Here is a 20,374-nt window from a genome sequence, read left to right as displayed (position 1 = left end):
ATTCTCTGTTGACAGCAAGAGAGATGTAACAGGATTGGTGACGTTCATAAGACTCCTTTATGAACGATTTGTTGGGCATTCAGACACATTTTCTTTTGAAAGAATTTTGAAAAACCACAGTTAAGCAATGAACCAATCAACAGAAATATCTGCAATGCATTAAAATTATTAAAGAGCATTATTACAAAAATTTACAATTTTCAATAGGGTATAAAATATTTCAAATAGATTATGCATTTGTCATATGAATAGGCAATTGTAGCACTAGATCGATTTTTTAAATAATTAAAATACCATTTATATGAGCAAGTGGATTTTAAATTCCCACTTGTAATAAAAATGATGTTCCATTCAATAAGACACTAGGGAATGAGAGTCCATTTTTATCCTACTGTGAATTTCTAGCCCTCATCCAATTCAACAGCACCTTCCAAAGGAATTCTGGCTCACCCACTGGAATTGGAATTCAGAATTTGTTCTTACAGATTATATGATTGGGGGCTTTGTCCCTAATTATCCTGTCTCCCTGAGTACCTAAGTATCATCCATGTAAGCATCAGAAAAGAACACCCCACACTCTATGGAGTAATTAGCAGGTAACAGGTTGTTTGCTTAGGAATGAAACTTACATCTATTGGCTTAAGTCTAGAGGACCAAAGCAGCCTTGGACAATGTGCCCTGCAAAAGAAAGCATGTAGGGGTGAGCACAGTAGGCCCAGTCCACGGCAACATGCCCCCAGTCTCATGTTCCCATGGCTCAAGTCCCGTTGCTCATGCCTGAATGCCACCTGTCAGAATCATGTCCAGGACAGACCTTGAGGGAACTGGTTTTCTAGAAACAGTCCAGGAATCTGGAGAGGGCAGAGCGTCTGGGTTTGGGGATGGCTTCCCGTGAACTCAGGGCAATGCTAGGACGTAGCACCTACATCAAGTCTTACTATACTGCTCTGATGGCACCCCAACTCTGGCAGTGCCAGTGCTTTACTCAGCTTTCTCACCACTGTGACAAAATGACCTGGCAAGAACAGTGTAGATGAAGAAAAGTTTACTTTGGTTCAAGTTTTCATAGATTCAGTCCATGATTGACTGACTCCAAAACTCTGGTACCTGAGGTGAGGCAGAAAATCATGGCAGAAATACATGGAGAGGACAAGGGAGAGAGAGAGGGAGAGAGAGAGAGAGAGAGAGAGAGAGAGAGAGAGAGAGAGAGAGAGAGAGAGAGAGAGAGCTCTGCTCACCAAGGCAAAATATGAACCCCAAGGCACACCCTAGTGATCCACCCCCTCCAGTGTACCTACCTACGTACAGTAACTACCCAGTTAATCCAAATCAGTGGATTAATCTACCAATTAGGTTACAATTCTCATAATCTAATTATCTCATTCCAAAAATTTTTGCACTGTCTTCACATGAGCTTTTGGGGGCACCTCCTATCCAAACCATAGCATATGGTTTAGATAACATAAAGTGGAGGTGTTGTATTTGCCCTGTCACAGCATTGAGAAGGTATCCCTGGGGTTCATGGAGGTGAATTTGACAGTGATTCAAAATCACTACCCACCCCCACCCCAAAGATTATATCCTGCAGAGAGCCAGAAGGCACGTTACTTTCAAAGATGATAAAGAATTCATCAGACAGCAGTCACGACTATTTTTGTTAGAGTGGTGATGACTGTAGGAGATACTGTAACACTACTGGACTCACTAGTGTCTAAAGTGAAAATAAGATGACAGAAATACAGGTGGCCGTATTTAATTCAGAGATAAGGTAGAATTTCATTACTCTAATTATCAGCCAGTTCAGAATGGCAGCTAGATCAACCTTCCCACGTGAATCTTGGTAAAACCTGAGCTTTCATCAGGACCCTCCGCGATGGCTTTTCTCGCACTATCTTTGCCACACCAATGTCTGTGGACATAGACTCTTGTTTATTGAAAGATTCATCCTGCAGAGCATCTCTCAAAAAAAATTAACGAAATTTAAACCAAGAGAATAGAAATGATGGACATATTACCAAAGATTCATTGGTACCTTCATTTATAACATCACTATTTTTAGAAACTACATTCCCTAAAGAGTGCTGAAAGGCACCAGTTTGTAGATATTCCTGTGTGGGAATCAGGTTCTGCCCTTCAAGATGTGACATGGACCTTGTGCCAACCATCTAGGACCTGTATCAACAGCAGGTGGGACAGGGGATTTGGACACCAAAAGTGCAAATAAATGGCTCTGCTCCCCCCTACTCCCAGTGACTGACATAGAAGCACTTGTGATTTCTAGTTTCACACCTTCTGGTCCTTTATATTGAGAGATCTTGGTTTACAGAGGGAGGATACTTTGACCAGGAAACACTATATAAGTTGCACTAAGTCAAAAGTTACAGCTGCCACCTTGTTATATGGTGCTTAGAAAATAAAAGGCAAAGAGAAGACTTGTTCTGGGTGAGACGATTGACACTGATCCTCTTGATGGGATAGGCTTGTAACTGTGTAACAGAAGAATGGAGGAATATGTCCATCATTCAGGACCTTTCTCAATATCATCATGCCTAGTTTGAAGCAAGAATCACAACAATTATACCCTGACTGAAGAACGATACTGAGGATCACAGACTCCTCAGAAATGAATGTCTGGGTCACGCCAGTAGGCAACACATATGGTCCTGCAGAATGGATAGCTAAAGGAAGTGGTACTCCGGACTGGGGAAGAGATGCTGAACATGGGGAAGAGATGCACAGGGATGAGATGCTGAACATGAGTTATGCTAAGAATCATTTATGGGACTTATCCTTGCTAATCCTTCTTTGTGTTTTGTGTGCTTCTTTCAGAAAATCAACATCTTAAAGACTTCATGTCAGCTAGTCCATTACCTGATAAACATTATGGAGTCTGACCAATGTCAAGGGATGCTGTGGCAGACAATGTAGTTGCTTAGTCCAGATTCATGCAGTTGCCTTTTTGCTCTTAGTGTCTCCTACTCCTTTGTCTCCTCTTAAAGCCCTCTCTGCATCTAAAGTGCATTTTTTCTTCCAGGAGCCAGCACCCCAGGACTCGTATTGCTGGTTGTAGAGGATAGATGCAGGAACCAGGAGACCAGCCCCTAGGCCATTGCTTAGCCGCCACAGGAATCTAGAGACCTATTCTCTTGCATAAGGACCAGACACCTCTGATTTGTAACCTGTACTTCCAAGTTTCTCTTTAGCTGAGGTTGGAACTACTTTTTGCTGCTCTTTGTGTTTTACATACAGTAGATTATAGCAATAATGAACTTAAATGATTTGCTTCTCCTTGTGTCCATGACCTTGAATAATCACTATACGCACTGGCTCTGGCTTGGTTATGTAACTTTCTGTGATCCATGGGCACTGGAAAACATCACATACTTGTGCTTAGAAACCTGCCCTCTGCTGTTCTTCCTGAGGACCTTACAAACACTGTGCATTTAATAAAGCTGAACTACTTTGCTGGAGACACTTGGTCCAGACAACCAGCCAATATACAAGACTTTCAAACATGTAAGCACACCCTAGTCCAATCAGAAAAAGATGGAGCCCAGCAAAATAACCACTCCTCTGAGCCCAGACGAAACTACTACCCACTCCCTGCCCCAATCATGGGCTAATAAGTTACCTTTGTTTTAGATTGATAGACTGTGGCATGACTTTTGGCTCTGTCTGTTTGGGCAACAGGTGTTAACTGATGCAAGACTCTCGCTTTAATTTTCCTGTCGTATGACCTGCACATCTGGGAGAAATCCCTGTATAATTCACTTATTTACACAGGAATCTCTGTCTCAGGAGCACTTCTGAAAGATGTGATAATTATGTAACTCTCAGGATTTTAGGGAGAGAAAAGAGCGTTAACCATCTACATTACAAAAATGGCACTTATTTGAGGTATCTGGAATACAAATATTGAAGCCATTCAGAAAAAAAAATATGAGGGGAGCCTGGTGTGTCTTGCAGGCCTTAATTTTTCTGTCTCCTCAATGTATTATGACCATCCCAGCCCCCTTCAATGGATTTTGTCCATCATTAGACTGCAAATTAGGGCTCAAATCCTGAGTAGAGACTTGCCAATGGGTTAATAATTCCAGCCCCTTAAAACACATCCTAATGATAGGACAGATAGTCTTTCTATTATATTCCCAAGTGCTTTCTCCTATAACAGATTAGCAATCACAAGAAAATAGCTAGTGAAATATTTACTGCCATTACATAACAATTCAAATGCCAAGGGTAGGTTTCCCCCCATTTTCTGCCTGATAGAAGATTCTCAGAGCTCAAAAAGGAGTGGCCAAGCATCAACCATGGGCATTTCATCATTGCAGTCGATTGAATTTTTTAAATCATTTGACTATATTAAATAGCATGAAGGAATGTGGTCCAGTAGGACAGGAGCCCATCAACATCAGAAAAAAAAGTGAATTGCATCAGCATTTTAAAAATAACTTCATTTTGGGAGTGATTAGTGTTTAAAAAGCTCTTTTACTCTTTTTATTACAAGGTAATTGATATTTAATTTTTTTTTCATTTACATTGCCCTTAGGTATACTTTTTGAAAAAGTTATTTATTTATTTTTTTGAATTTTTAAAGTTTATTTCATGTAATAAAATGTCTTTATAAATTATTGGCTTTCATAGGATTGTTACAAATTACAAGTTTCCTAGTCTGAGTGCACCTCTTTTAATATATATATTAGCCATGCTGTGGACTATTTATGAGAGATTCTGAATTTTATGAGCAATAACCAAGCTTCCAATAAAATTATAAAATTATAAAGTTACTAAAATTTCGGAAAGATGACTACTTCTAAGATTGAATAATATTAAAAGAATAAAAGACTGTGATAAAGGAGAGATTATATTTGAATTATTAAAATTAGCAGTACAAGGACAGTGGAAAGCTATAAGTATATATAAAATAGAGCTACATCAACTCTTGTCTGGAACAAATACTGTGATTCATAATATTAAGTAAAATGGAGTATATGCTAATAAAATTATCCTCTCTTGTGATTTAAATATATGAATCCTAGAAATAATATGAAATCATTTATTCTACAAAAATATTGTGTCATCTCTAATAGTAGGTTTCTGGGTTCAAAGCTTTTAAGGACTCTTGAGATTCTGATCTTTCCATTTTAAATATTATGTTGTCTGTCAATAAAGAAGAGTCACATGTTTTTTTTTTAAGTATAAAATTGTTGTCTAAGAACTGGTATAGTGTTCTTGTAAGGATTAGTCTCCTGATTTTTACTCACCTTCACTGTACCACAGAAACATTAGGTATATGTGCATTTCTCCCCAATTGCTACACAGGTGGAACAGCCTTTCTGAACGTGTGGTTTATCATCCTGAGCTCTCTCATATGCAGAAGCTAGAGAGAAAAAAAGAAAAGAGGTGAAAGGGAACTTGTGAAAATAGAACGGAGACCAGTAGAGTAGGGAAAGGGGTTTGGGCAGGGGGAGAAGAAGAAAGAGAAAAGGGGAGTATAGGAGAATGAAAGAGACTATGCTGTGTGTGTGTATACGAATGTATCACAGTGAGTCATTGTGTATAATTATAATTTATCAATGAAAATCCTAAAAAATAAGGAGTTTAATTATTTTTAAAAAATATATGGTACATAAGGACTAATGAACTTTCACTTCTTAACAAGGTAATATCTCCTATTGTTAGCTTCTTACTTAGCAGACATGGTATTTTTTTTCAGGGGGGGGTGATATCTGGGAACCTAAGTGTGGAAACAAAAATAAAAGGGAAAGGACAGACAGGGTCACCTGCTTCCAGCACTCTAATGCTACAGACCATGCAATCTCAACAAAAACGCTGTATAATATCACAGTACCAGGAATTTAGACATAAAGTAAATCGTGTATCAATCAGGTCTTCTATCCAGATCCCAAGCCATGGTCTGATTAATACTTTTCAGCTATCATCTGGGCTAGGCAACTACTCAGTTATCCAGTCAAACATTAATCCTGGTGCTACCATGTTGTGTTTTGCAATTGGTGGACTTTAAGTAAAGGAGATCCTCTTTGCAATGAAGATGGGCCTCATCCAATCAATTGAAAAAAGTCTTAAGAACACAACTTAGATTCCCATGAGGAAGAAGAAATTCTGCCTGAAGGTTATGGCTTCATCTCATGCCAAAGAGTTTCCAGCCTTTGAGCCTCCATGGTGATGGAGATGATTCTGTTTATCAACCTAATTCTTTGAAACAAATTTTTCTATACATATGCTAGAGAAATATATATGTATCTGTAAATATATGTGCATATATATACACATAACCCCTATATGTGTATGGGTGTACACATGGATGTACACACATACACATATATGTAATTTGTTTCTCCATATAGCTCAAACAGATTAAATTCCCTAACTTCTTTAAGTTTGGGATACAAGGGAAACTTTCATGGGTAGGTAAATATGAAATCTCAAACATGTTAGAGATGATTCTGTTTATCATTGTTCCTCTTTGCCCCCAGTCTTACAAAGTCAAACAATAACAGTAACATAGGGATTAATCCGCCGGGAGATTTGTGAAGTCACTTTGTAGAATTTCTGATCATCTTTTAGTCCATGCCCATATTTATATTGGAGTAAATACCACTTCAGAAAGTGACCACACTGCTTCTGGAAGGAAGGTAGATTTGAATCAGGAATGCAGGAAGGACCTCAAAATACCCAACAACCTGGTTTTGAAGCCTTTCCCTAAATCTAACAGTAGTGAAAACCCAATTATATCATGGTGGTATTGTAAAAAAAAAAAAAAAGTGGCCTGCTAAAAATCTAAAGCCAATAATCAACCTGGACATAGAGATTTGGCAAAGGACTTGAATCAGAATAAACAATATTGCAGGGGTATAAATAATTGTGGAGATCTGATTAGTGAGTTCAGCTAAAATAACCAGGTATGTTCACTCATTTTCAAGATGACTGTGGGTTGAAATATGATTTCCTTGAATATTTCATGATTACACATGGTCCAAGCCTTTTAACTGAGGAAGATGTTTAGATCGCAAGGCCTGGTAAGTTAGAGACTTGGAGTGCATCTTCCCAGTGACATGTGCTGCATATTATTATTATACTAATAAATAAGAAGGAGGACATTGTCCTCCACTCCCTGGAGAAGATTTGTTAACTTTATGGTGAGGTAAGTCTGTCTCACCTGAGGGAAGGAGGGCCAGATTGCCAGCAGCCCCTACGTAAGCACTCAGTGTCATACTTTTGAGGTTGCTTTCCTGTGATATAAGCCAAGTGTGTGGGCAAATGAAATAGGATCATCTTTTGTGTCACCCTGAGAGGATTCAGAGCATGGGTATCTGATAAAATTTCTATCTTGTGAGGAAATCTGCATTGTTTCTTTGAACTCTCCTTCACTCTGTCAATACACACATAAATAGATGTGTGTATGTGTATATATGTTTATATATGTACTATACACACACATATATAACTCTTATTAATCAATAGTATTATCTTTTGTAAATTATTGCAAAATCATGGCTAGGATTTTTAAAAATCCATTTATTTTAATGATTTTTTTTTTTTAGCAAAAGCAAGAACAGTAACATTTTTAACAAATATTTGCATCCATTTTATCTGAAAATTTATCTAACACTAGAGATCATAAAGTTTTAAATAAGGTGCTCCCTTCTCAATTAAATCATTTTAATTTTATAAAGGTAAAATCATGATACCTAGAAGTTATAGTATAGTAGAAAATATACAGGATTCCATTAATAAGCACAAAAGAGTGTCATGATGTGGTGACACTTGAAGTGTCTTCTCCATGTGTTACATCTCTCTTGTCTCCAGGCAGAGAACAGCTTTTGTTTTTAAGAGTTCACTACATTGTGCCTACCAGAATAATTCTGGATTAATCTCCTTCTTTAAAGTTCTGTGACCTCAATTACATCTGCAGCGCCCCGTTGGCTGTGTAATATAATCACAGGTTCCAGGGCTCTGGGTACTTGCACCTGTGAGGAGCCCTTCTGCCTATCATGGCTCACTGTAATGTGTGTTTAAAGTTTTAAAGATTTCAGAGTCTTAATTGACTCCTTTGTAAATGAGCATACTAACACCTGACTCAAAGAGACCTTTTGATATTTAGCAGATAATTGTATAAAGCATAGAATACCTCTCCTTCCTCTTTCCTCATCCCAGGAATGGCCCAAGTTTTAATCTGACTTGCATATGTATTAGACAGTGTGATGATTAAAACATTTCTCGTGGAAATTAAATCCAATAGTCCCTTCACTTTGCTTACTGCTTTCAGTCAGTACAGAGCCTAAAGAAATGTGTACTTAACACGTGTGACAGACCCAGACATCAAATGCCTCAGTTAAGCCTTTGGCAAGTAATGATTCAAAGTCAATCCAATATTGAATTCTATGACAAATGACTAAAGTATTGATATTTTGTTTTGCTGATTAAAGAGAGATCCGAATGTTTTAGAGACAAACCTGTAGGACAGTTCTGTTAATAAAGTTGAGTAATAAAAAGAACATCTGTTTTCTGCTGCGGCACTGCCCTAAATCTAGATTGATCCTCAGAACACACTTGGTAATGATCAAACACCACGTTTTCTTTGCACTGTCAGGAAACCTGGTTTAGTAATATGTCATTGCAAAATTCTTACATATGAAAAATAAATATATGGATTGAGACTTTTTTCTAGTGGAACAAGAAATGGCATTAACTCTATAACAAAGAGAAAAAAATCACTACAGAAAGTTATCTTGAACATAAAGATTTCTTTAGACGTTGCAATATATTTCAACGGTTGTTTTATTTTAATCTACTTTTATTTTTTGACTTATTTTATAAATTTTGGTATTGGGGATTGAACCCCGGGAAACTTTATGACTGAGCTACATCCCCAGCCCATTTTATTTTTCATTTTGAAACAGGGTCTCACTAGATTCTGAGGGTCTCACTAAGTTGCTAAGGATGATAAACCAATGGTTATCTTTAAAGATAAATATAGGTTGTAGATTTAACTCTACTACAAACAAGCCTGTACTTCTTAATGACAGAGCAAAGAACACAATCTAAAAAAAAATGTGACTTTTGGAATACAAAAGCCAAAAGTCCAAAAATAGGGGCGGGAGATAGATCAGGTTGTTCCTGACTGTTAAGGTCCAGAAAGCATCTATATAGGTGATAGACAGATAGATAGATAGATAGATAGATAGATAGATAGATAGATAGATAGATAGATAGATAAATGTAAAGATAGAACTAGAGGTAAATTTTGCAAATTCATTACTGTGATTGAAGATATCCTTTCTGGAAATTTATAGATGGGAACTTATCCCCCACGAATGGGGTGGGAAGTCTTGGTAATAAGACTCTGCCCTTGTAAGTGGGTCAGTGCCTTCATAAAGTCTTGCAAGCCTGGGTTTGCACCTTCTGACTCATGTGCCCGGTGGTGACACCAGACCAGCTCCTCTTTTCACATTATGTATAAAACTGAAAATTTTGCTCAAATAATATTCTATAGAACATAAAACTTAAAAGTAATATTTGTGACAGCCAGAAGGGCTGTTTTCATAGGTTTTATATATAACTGTACCATTATTTGAGAGATTGTTTAAATTAATATAGATTATAAGGGAATATTTTTTAAAAAGACCTACTAAGTTAAATGCTACAAATAGACTCTCTAGGGAGAGTGTAAGTAATATAAAGAAGTTCTCTTCTCTTTTGAAGTCATGTAGAATTCTAAACCTGGACAAAATGATAGCTGAATCTGAGGAAATACTGTACAGATTCTAATGTCTACTTTCAAAATGAAAATTTTTATTATCTGAAAAGTATAAATTCTTTTATTTAAAAATTAGGAAACTTTAATATAGGAAAGGACTACTAGTGAAAATAAGCTATAGTAATAATTTATGATGGAAACTTTAGAGTTCTATTTGTGGAGATATCAACTAATAGGGTTCAACAATCATTTTTTTTAATTTAAAATTACTACATATATATCATGTCTCTCTTCCTTTTTTCCCCTTTTTTATTTACCTTCCTTCCTCACAAAAGATATTTTTCAATCTTTGGTGTCTCTTAACAGTACTAATAATTTAGAATTGAGGAGATAACATACGGATTCAGCTAAAGATAGACTGTGCCAGTCACATGGGCTCATTCAGCCGTGTAGACAGAAAGAGCACATGTCTGTGGTATGACCCGAATGATCTCTAGGGGGAGGGGAATTTCCTCAAAAACACAGCCAAATATCTGACCCATCCAGTGCATTCATTTATCAATACAAATTTATTATTTCAGTCTGGCTCATCTAACCTGCCTGTTCCCAGTTCAGTCAACTTGACCTATCCATCATATTCAAATAAATTAGTCTTCAAGCACTTACCCAGTGTTCACATGGTCAAGGCAGGTACTTATCCCTATGGGGAAATGCATTGAAATAAAAGCTATAGGCCCTGGAACAACAAAACAAGCAAACCTATCATTTAGTAGAGGAAATAATGTACAAATGCAAAGAGAACATGGAGCACTAGAGCTAACCTACCAGCATAGGATATGACGCTAAATGGGCAAAAAAAGATCACAAATTATATGACATAAAAGGTCAGTGACATTGTCTAAGAAAACTTCAGGGGTGGAAAATGAACTGCAATAGAAAAGGCAAAGCAAGACCAGAACAGGCATTCTTGATGAGGAAAAGAGTATGTGCAAAGAGACAGATATGTTAGCTGCAACATTAACTTGGTCCCCCATGGGGAACAGAGCCTGATTTCAAACCACACATATGCTTTTAAGCTTTTATTAAAATATAAGGGGAGTGGTGGATGGGGTGAAAACAAGAATTTAAAAATGTACTTTCTTGTTGGAATGGTGACAACCTGTTGGAGCCAAGTGCTAATGTGCCTTTTGTCAACGGATGGAAAGTCACCCATAAAGATGGCAGTGTCCAGTGGAACCACACTGCCCAAAGCTTTAGATTGCTTCCTGCCACCTACTCCTCCAACTGACAAGCATTTGCACCTGCTCCTCTAGGATATCTACAAAATTGGTGGCATTGGTACTGTCCCTGTGGACCCAGTGGAGACTGGTGTTCTCAAGCCAATGGGCATGGTGGTCACCTGTGCTCCATTGATGTTACAACTGAAGCACAGTCTGTTGAAATGCACCATGAAGCTCTTCCTGGCGACACCATGGGCTTCCATGTCAAGAACATATCCGTCAAAGATGTTTGTCGTGGCAAAGTTGCTGGTGATGGCAAAAATTACCCATCAATGGACGCAGCTGGTCTCACTGCTCAGGTGATTATCCTGACCCACCCAGGCCATATCAGTGCTGGCTACGCCCCTGTCCTGAGTTGTCACACAACTCACATTGCTCGTAAGTTTGCTGAGCCGAAAGAAAAAACTAATCACCCTTCTGGTGAGAAGCTGGAAGATGGTCCTAAATTCTTAAAATCTGGTGATTCTGCCATCATCAATATGTTCCAGAAAAGCTCAAGTGTGTTGAGGGCTTCTCTGTCCACCATCCTCTGAGTCAGGATATGAGGCAGACAGTTGCTGTGGGTGTCACCAAAGCAGTGGTCAGTAGAGTTGCTGGAGATGGCAAGGTCCCCAAGTCTGCCCAGAGAGCTCAGAAGGCTAAAGGGATATTACCCCTAACCCCGCCACCCTAGTCTTCATCAGTGGTAGAAGAACAGACTCAGAATGATTTATCTCAATTGGCCACTTAAGTTTAATAGAGAAAGACTGGTCAATGATTGTAGTGCATTGTAAAACCTTCAGAAGAAAAGGAAAATGCTTTGTGGACCATTTGTTTTGGTTTGTGGCAGTTTTGAGTTATTAGTGTTTTCTAATGAATGGGAATTCATTAAAAAGTATATATATGGAATCTTAAATGAAATAATCATAGTGTTTCATCTACAGTAATTTGTTTTACTAGGTTAATAGTCCACCAGGGATGCACAATCATCTAGCCTGAAAAAAGAGCAAATAGATTTCGAGGACTGAGAATTAGAGTGGGTTCTAACACAGTTGTTCCCCGGGGAAAATACGTCTAGATAATTTTTAACATTATAAAGCTCCAAAGGATTGCTCTTTTGTCATCTCTCAAAAAACAAGGAGAGACAGACAAAATTTCACTGACTCAGATGTCACCAGTCTTTGTGTGCCTCAAGTAATGTTTATTCATAAATCATATCCCAAGAATGAATGTAGTTGTGAGTTTTGTGTCTCATTATAAAATTCTTTAGTGGTAAATGAGAACAACTTCCTCACCAAATTTATATACATGCAAATGTTTAATAATTATTCCTTGATTAATGAAAAAGTGTGTAAACATTCTCAAAGGAAGTAGTAAGTCCTTATTTAAAAAAAAAATACCCTGCGTTCATCACATGACAGGAACATAATAGGCGAGAAATGAGTCTGTCGATGGCTATGAAAACTTTGTCTCATTCCTAATGCAGCAATTCAATAATATTTTTTGAAAATTAGTCATTCAACCTCATCTCCAACATTCACAGAAAAGGAAAGTTGGCTGCTTCCAAAGAAATTTCTATATTCAATCAGCCTTACAATTGAGCTTTTATCTCTATGATGTTTCTCTTGTTTTTAATCTGTAGAGTAAAAAACAAATCAACTCTGTGCTCTTCAACAGATGTTCCCATCTAAAGATTAATGTTGGAGTTTCTTCCACTATCTCAGAATGGCTGTCCCAGTAGCTGTTTAATTGGAAACACGGCTGATAGCCTATCATAATGTTTTAAAACAGAACCTCAGTCATTAATGAAGGGTAAAGGCTTTAGCAAGCTAATATGCATCTGGGGATACCTGAAAGACCAGGATGAAACAGGGTCAGGGTTCTCTAGGCACAGGTAGCAGCTCATATGCTGGTGGGTGTGGCTTAGGTGACACATTTGGAATTCATCTGAAACTCAGGTGAGGGGTTTTTGCCCATCATGTCCCATGCTTGATGTTTCAGTAACTGCAGTAACTACAGGAACTATCAGATCTCCATTTCCTAAGAACTGTTCTTGGAATACTTGTGGTTTTTCTGCCCAGTCAGTTTATGCAACTAGGGAGGTAAATGACAAAAAAGGAAAGAATAAAAGAAAAGAAGGATTGCTCCCAAGATGTAGGCTCTCTATTCACCTCACTGATTTTTTATTTTGCTGAGAAGAAGCTTTTTGGTTTGAATCCATCTCATTTATTGATTCTTGATTTAAATTCTTGTGCTATACGAGTATCATTAAGGAAGTTAGGGCCTAATCCAACATGTTTGAGATTAGGGCCTACTTTTTCTTCTTATAGGCTCAGTGTCTCTGGTTTAATTCCTAGATCTTTGATCCACTTTGAGTTGAGTTTTGTGTATGGTGAGAGATAGGGGTTTAATTTCATTTTGTTACATATGGATTTTCAGTTTTGCCAGCAACACTTGTTGAAGATGCTGTCTTTTCTCCAATGTATGTTTTTGGTGCCTTTATCTAATATAAGATAACTGTAATTATGTGGATTAGTCTCTGTGTCCTCCATTCTGAACCATTGGTCTACCAGTCTATTTTGGTGTCAATACCATGCTGTTTTTGTTACTATTGCTCTGTAGTATAGTTTAAGGTCTGACATAGTGATGTCACCTGCTTCACTCTTCTTGCTAAGGATTACTTTAGTTATTCTGGGTCTCTTATTTTTCCAAATGAATTTCATGACTGATTTTTCTATTTCTATGAGGAATGTCATTGGGATTTTGATTTAATTGTATTAAATCTGTATAGTGCTTTTGGTAGTACGGTCATTTTGACAATAAAAGAGAACACACCTCTTGGAAGCAAATTTTTATCACTCACACATCAGAGCACTAATCTGTAGGGTATATAAAGAACTCAAAAAGCTAAAAACCAAAAACAATAAATAGCCCAATCAGTAAGTGCACCAAGGAACTGAACAGACACCTCTCAGAAGATGATATACAATCAATAAACAAATAAATGAAAAAATGTTCAACATCTCCAGCAATTATAGAAATGTAAATCAAAACTACTTTAAGATTTCATCTCACTTCAGTTAGAATGGCAGCTATTAAGAACACAAACAACAGTAAGTGTTGGTGAGGATGTGGGGAAAAAGGTACACTCATACATTGCTGGTGGGACTGAAAATTGGTGCAGCCAATATGGAAAGCAGTATGGAGATTCCTTGGAAATCTGGGAATGGAACCACCATTTGACCCAGCTATCCCTCTCCTTGGTGTATACCCAAAGGACTTAAAAACAGCATGCTACAGGGACACAGCCACATCAATGTTTATAGCAGCACAATTCACAACAGCTAAACTGTGGAGCCAACCTAGATGCCCTTCAGTAGATGAATGGATTAAAAAAAATGCAGCATATATACACAATGGAATTTTATTCATCATTAAAAGAGAATAAAATCATGACATTTGCAGGTAAATGGATGGCGTTGGAGAAGATAATGCTAAGTGAAGTATTCCAATCCCCCCCAAAAACAAATGCCGAATGTTTTCTCTGATATAAGGAGCCTGATACATGGTGGGGTAGGGAGGGGGAGCATGGGAGGAATAGACAAACAAAATAGATAGGGAAAAGGGTTGGGAGGGAAGGGAGTGTGCATGGGGGTAGAAATGATGGTGGAATGAGCTGGACATCATTACCTAAGTACATGTGTGAAGACATGAATGGTGTGTGTATACTTTGTATACAACCAGAGATATGAAAAATTGTGTTCTGTATGTGTAATATGAATTGTAATGCATTCTGCTGTCTTGTGTAACAAATTAGAATAATTAATAAATAAATAAATAAAAGAAAAAATAAAGGAAGGAAGGAAAGAGAATGGGAAAAAGTAGAAGGCAAGTGAGAAAATGAGGCCCATCTGTCACACCTGTTTCTGCATTTTCATGGAAACAGTTATTCCAGCTATGCTCTAACAAGCAAAGTAGTCACCATTTATTTCCACCTTTAGCCTTTTATGAATGCTGACTCCATTTATTTGTATTCACATAATTTAAATGGTCAGTTTAATATTAGTTGGTGATTATCAGACACACTCAAGTTTTACCCATATTTGACGTTCCTATTAGAAATACACAAAGTCTGCCAGAACCTGCCCATTAATTTTTTATTCACTTAAAGGGAACTTTGACCAGTACAGCCTTCCACTCTCACCTAGACTGCTACCCTGTACCAGGTGGCTGGCCCTTCTGGCCCTTCCTGCAGTGTAAGACGTCACACCTCGACTGTGGTTAGTCTCCCTGCTACTTATCCTAAATACAAAGCATTTTTTTTTTAAATTTGAAGTTAATGACATTACATTTTCACTTGTTAGAAACAGCCTTGTAGTTTCTGCCTCTTAAACTGGTTAAACAAAGGTCTGGATTAGGATTTGAATGTGTTGGCAGTCAGAGGACACTCCGTTCTTGTGTTCCCAGGTTCATCCTGTTTAACATCTGTTGGTTCAGACTAATTATGACTAGAGCCTCCTTGTTTTCATAAAAATGCCCCAATTTGAATGAAAAGCTTGTGTTCACACATAAATAACTGAATAGGAGATGGCTTTATCACATCAAAAGCAGTGGGACAGAGTTGAAAGGTAGAAGATGCTATGAGGAAACCATTACAATAAATGTCAAATGTATACGTGGCCACTAAATCAAAACAGGCCCTTACATCCCCTACAGCATGGTCTATGATTTTTTATATTAATTGCCACTGCTAATCCAATTATTCAGCAACCATCCTGCATCATTAAAATTGCTCAGATAGCTGAAGTGAAATATCATATAGATCCCACCTTAGCTTTATTCCAAGTCAATTTGTTATGCAAGCAAAGAGCTGTGTCATTTCCCCCAGGCAACCTCTAAGAACCTTAAAAAAAGAAAGGAAGAATAAGCCAGAAATATAAAGCAGATGAGCAGACATAAAGAAAACAGTGGCACCATAAAAATCCTGTTCTCTAGAACATACTCAGAGACCAACAAGAGCCAGGCATGGTGGCACATGTGATCCCAGCAGTTCAGGAGGCTGAGGCAGAAGGATGGCAAGTACCAGGTCAGCCTCAGCAACTTAGCGAGGCCCTAAGAAACTCAGCAAGACCCTGTCTCAAAATAATTTTTTTTAAAAAAGGGACTGGGATGTGGCTCAGTGGTTAAGCACTTGTGAATTCAATTCCTGGAACAGCAACAAGAAAAGGCTAATAAAGACCAGACTTTAGTAAGACATTCCCTTAGCAGGAACCTAAGGCAGACACAGAAACACCACTTGAGCTTCTCTTAAACTCCCGACCTTCAAGATCCATGGCTATGTGCATAGCACCAGCCACCAGCCACCACCAAAGCAGTCCTATGTGCTGGACGCTGTGGACTTGGCCGGACACTGCTGCACAGTGCTCAGTCTCATTCCTGCTCCTCCTGTGTTTCACTCACAGTCCCAGGATTTATGTAAGCATTAGGTATTAGAGATTTCTGGGAACTTCTCGGGAGCCCATGGTGTTAAAACTCTGACAAAACTAATTCCAGGCATCAGAAACTCCAGAGCAATCATCTAACTTGGGGAAAAGGTAGAATATTTTCAGGGTTTTAGCAAGGAGGAGTTAAGGAAGGTGTAGGAATCAGGGAATTGCACTTGCAGATTAACAGCCAACTTAGGGGCGAGCTGAATTTCATCAAGAGTGGTGGAAAGGAACAGTTAGAACTTAGAGTCACATTCAAGAGAGGTGGAGAGAAAAACCCATGGCAAAGGAAGACAAAGGAGCATCACCAAGGAAAATTCTCGACTTTGCAGTGTCTTGTCCTTCACTCTCTCTCACAATAGGCTCTTCCAAAAACAACAAATGAGACAGAAGAAAAGCTCTGAGCTAGAAAGAAGGAGAAGTGGAGAGGTTGGTGCCAAGACAAAGAGCAGGGAGTTCTGCCCCCAGGAAGGAAAGTGGCATGTGACGAAGATCAACAAAGAAGGTGAATTGGCATGTGGCTCTCTCCAGACAGGCAGGCTGCTTGTGCGGGCAGGGAACTAAGAGATGCGCTCTCATGGGTATAGGAGAAAAGTTCATTTCCCTGTAAAATATTAGGACATTCTTCATGCTCACTAATATTCATGAGGAAGGCAATGTTTGAATAAGAAGTATTGACTCCTTCAAGTTCAGCGGAAACACAGAGCAGTTATAGAAGAATTTGCAAATCAACAGATGGATGACAGACTGGGAGCGGCACAATTCTCTACTGTCCCCTGCCCTTCTTCCTGGTGAATCTGGCAGGTTGTCATACTTGAGAGCATTCAGGAGAAATACAATGGTGGACTTCACACTTACCTACGTATTAGATTTCTTTTGTCATCATATGAAATTATTACAAAATTTGCAGCTTAGAACCACATCCACATATTATTTTTGAGGGCAGTGGGTTAGAAATCCATGTGTCTCCGCGTACTGCTTATGGGCTCACCAAGCTAAAGTCAAGCTTGGACTGCTGTCAGGTGGTTCTATGAGGGAATCCGTTTCCTGGCTTATTCGGGGTGTTGACAGAGCTCGGTTTCATACGCCTGTTTGACTTAGGTTCCTATTCCCTTGCTGGAGGATGGTGAGGTCTTATTTTCAGCTTTATGTTGTCACTCTCAGTTTTGGATCCTGGTTTCCTATCTCCCTCTTCAACCACATCTGTCAATCACATCCTCGCACTTGGAGTATCTGTGACTCCCCGCCTGTCCCTCTTCGCCTTTTCTGTTGGAGAAGTGTCTACTATTGGAGAATCACCTCTGCTTGAAGGATTTGGTTAGTGTGGCCCACCCACACAATCCAGGATAAAGACTTGCTTTAGGTGTGTGCCATTAATTACACCAACCAAAGTCCCTTTTGCCATGTATCGTAACACACTCACAGGATCCATTGGTTATCACGTGAACACCCTTGGAGGGTCATCATTTACCCTATCACAATTTGCATATTTAATGTCCCTTATTCTGCTTTTCTTTATGCTATCTCATTTAAAAATCTAATTCAAATGTTCTTTAGATGTAGAGGTCTCCCCTTGTAGACAGAATTTATTTTTGCCTAGTAGGAAGACAAATAACAAAGGGAGATACCCATAAGACATATATTTGAAATTGAGTCAATTCAGATAAGATAAATCACCTGTGCTAATCTGCTTGAGCTCCTGTGACACTCAGATATTTCTTCTGAGTTGAGTGTAAGTAGACTCCTCTCATCCCCATATTGGCTCTTAATTTTTACCATTCTCCTATGTTTTTGATTCTGGCTCGTTAGAAGAATCACTTTGCTCTCTGTTTACAAAGGATAAATAAGCATGTGCTGCCCACAAACATTTTAAATGATATGCATAAATTTGATATATTCATTGGTATTACATTTTTATAATTTTCCATAGTAGGAAATGAAGACATGATGACCAAATAACAAAAAACAGAACACAGAAACGATCTCCTAAGTGAGCAAGAAGTGCCCTACATTAGAACAGAATCGTCCAATAGGACTTTCTGTGATGGTGGTGCTCTTCTCTCTGTGCTAATCAGAGGGTGGCTTACTAGCTATGGTAACCACTGAGCATTTAAAATTCAGTTAGTGAAACTCAGGAACTCAATGTGAAATTTTATTAGTATTAATCTATTTGAATTGAATTAGCCACATGGGGCTTGTGGCTAGAGGCTAGTTCAAAGGGCGCCACCTTAGAAGATGGAAGTTTCTGCTGGGCACAGTGGCACATGCCTGTAATCCCAGTCATTAGGGAGGCTGAGGAAGGAGAGTTGCAAGTTCAAAGCCAGCCTCAGCAACTTAATGAGACCCTATCTCAAAATAAAATATTTTAAAAAGGGATGGGGGTGTGGCTCAGTGATTACTCAGTGGATAAACTCCCCTGAGTCAATCCCTGGTACAAAAAAAAAAAAAAAAAAAAAAGAAGAAGAAGATGAAAGTTTCCATACCCACTTTCTTCATCCCCTGCCTGTTTGGCTCCGAATTCTCTGTCCTAGAAGGAATCTCACTCTGGTTGGGTTGCGTTGATCATCAGATTTCAATGAACAACCATAGAGTGTTTGGGAAAGCACTGCCAACTCACACTATCTATTTTCTCGACTACATTCCTTACTCTGCTTGTGGGATCTGTTAATATACCAACTAGAAAGCTTCCATAACAGAGTTGGAGTCCTCAGTCTCTTAGAACCAGAGCCTCTATTTTCAGTCTGGCCTATTCTTTCACACACATACAGAACTCATATATGGGTTTGTCTCTCTTTGAGAATCTCACTTTAAATTCAATTTATCTAAGTTCGCTTAAAAAGTTACTTCTTTTAAAGTTTCTTAGAGACTTTTTTTTCCTGCTGGGTTTATTGGTAGAGCTGTGATAAGTTCCAGAAAAATAATGTTGACAATGGATATCAGCCAAATCTTAACTCTAGCTACCTACCTCTAAAGTTCAGCATGTTTTCCACACTTCTTCAAATGTTCTTTATTCTCTGTGGAGTAATTCCAACTCTCTAATAGATGTATGCATGATGCATCTCAGGGCATTACCCACGGCTAAGTATGAATCATAGCAGCGTTACCCTTCACTTCTCCCCAGAATTGAGATACTACTTTTGGTTATGATGCCATTCTATACGGAATTTGACAAACTTCAAATAATTTAATGAAGTAATAATCCCACTCTGGGAGAGTAGGACTCATGAGGAAAAAAAATCAGTCTTGCATTAGTGTTATATACAATGTATATGAGCAAGCATTACTAATATAAGTCATCTTAAATATGTATGACTTTATTTTGGTACAGTTATTCATGTTCCAAAACTTATTCTCCAGTCTGCATTTCTCTTCTCCTTTGAAAAAAATCAAAATGACTGATCTTCCCTCTGAGAAAATAAGGAGGTATGCTAGGAATATAGACAATGTTGCCTTGGTGCATAGCTTCAAATTTCCTGAGGGTCCTGTTTTTCCTGGTAGGATGAAATGAATTTCTGTACTTCATCCAATCTTTTGTTAACTTTCTGATTTCTCTCTCTCTCAATTACTCTGTACCTAGTGTGTTAATGGTCTTGATAGGCATTATGGAAGATCATCCTTGAGAATGTATGGTGAAAATACAAACCATACGGGGTACACTTAAGAAGAAAATGATTTTTTTTAACTTAATCTGTCTGGCTTAAAGACATCCTATTGTATTGCCTCTAATCTAATTGGACTAAGGAAACAGAAGTCAAAGGAGTACCGAGAAGGGTATTCTTCAAGAAGAGCAACAAAGAAATATGTGACAATGGAAATATCCCTTTCATAATCTTTCTTTTCATAATTTCTTTGTTGCTATATTGTTAAAAGGAGAAAAGAAAATAGCTATAGGAAACCCAAATGAAAGT

At 38.2% G+C, this 20,374-nt stretch overlaps 1 pseudogene; it reads left to right on the top strand.

Annotated features, from left to right (window-relative positions):
* The first annotated feature begins 2,623 nt into the window (after positions 1 to 2,623).
* On the top strand, positions 2,624 to 11,674 carry LOC113184259 (elongation factor 1-alpha 1 pseudogene; annotated as a pseudogene).
* Positions 11,675 to 20,374: the final 8,700 nt, after the last annotated feature.

This window comes from Urocitellus parryii, chromosome 10 (assembly GCF_045843805.1).
Source record: "Urocitellus parryii isolate mUroPar1 chromosome 10, mUroPar1.hap1, whole genome shotgun sequence".
Taxonomy (NCBI): domain Eukaryota; kingdom Metazoa; phylum Chordata; class Mammalia; order Rodentia; family Sciuridae; genus Urocitellus; species Urocitellus parryii.
This window is presented reverse-complemented; position numbering and strand designations above follow the sequence as displayed.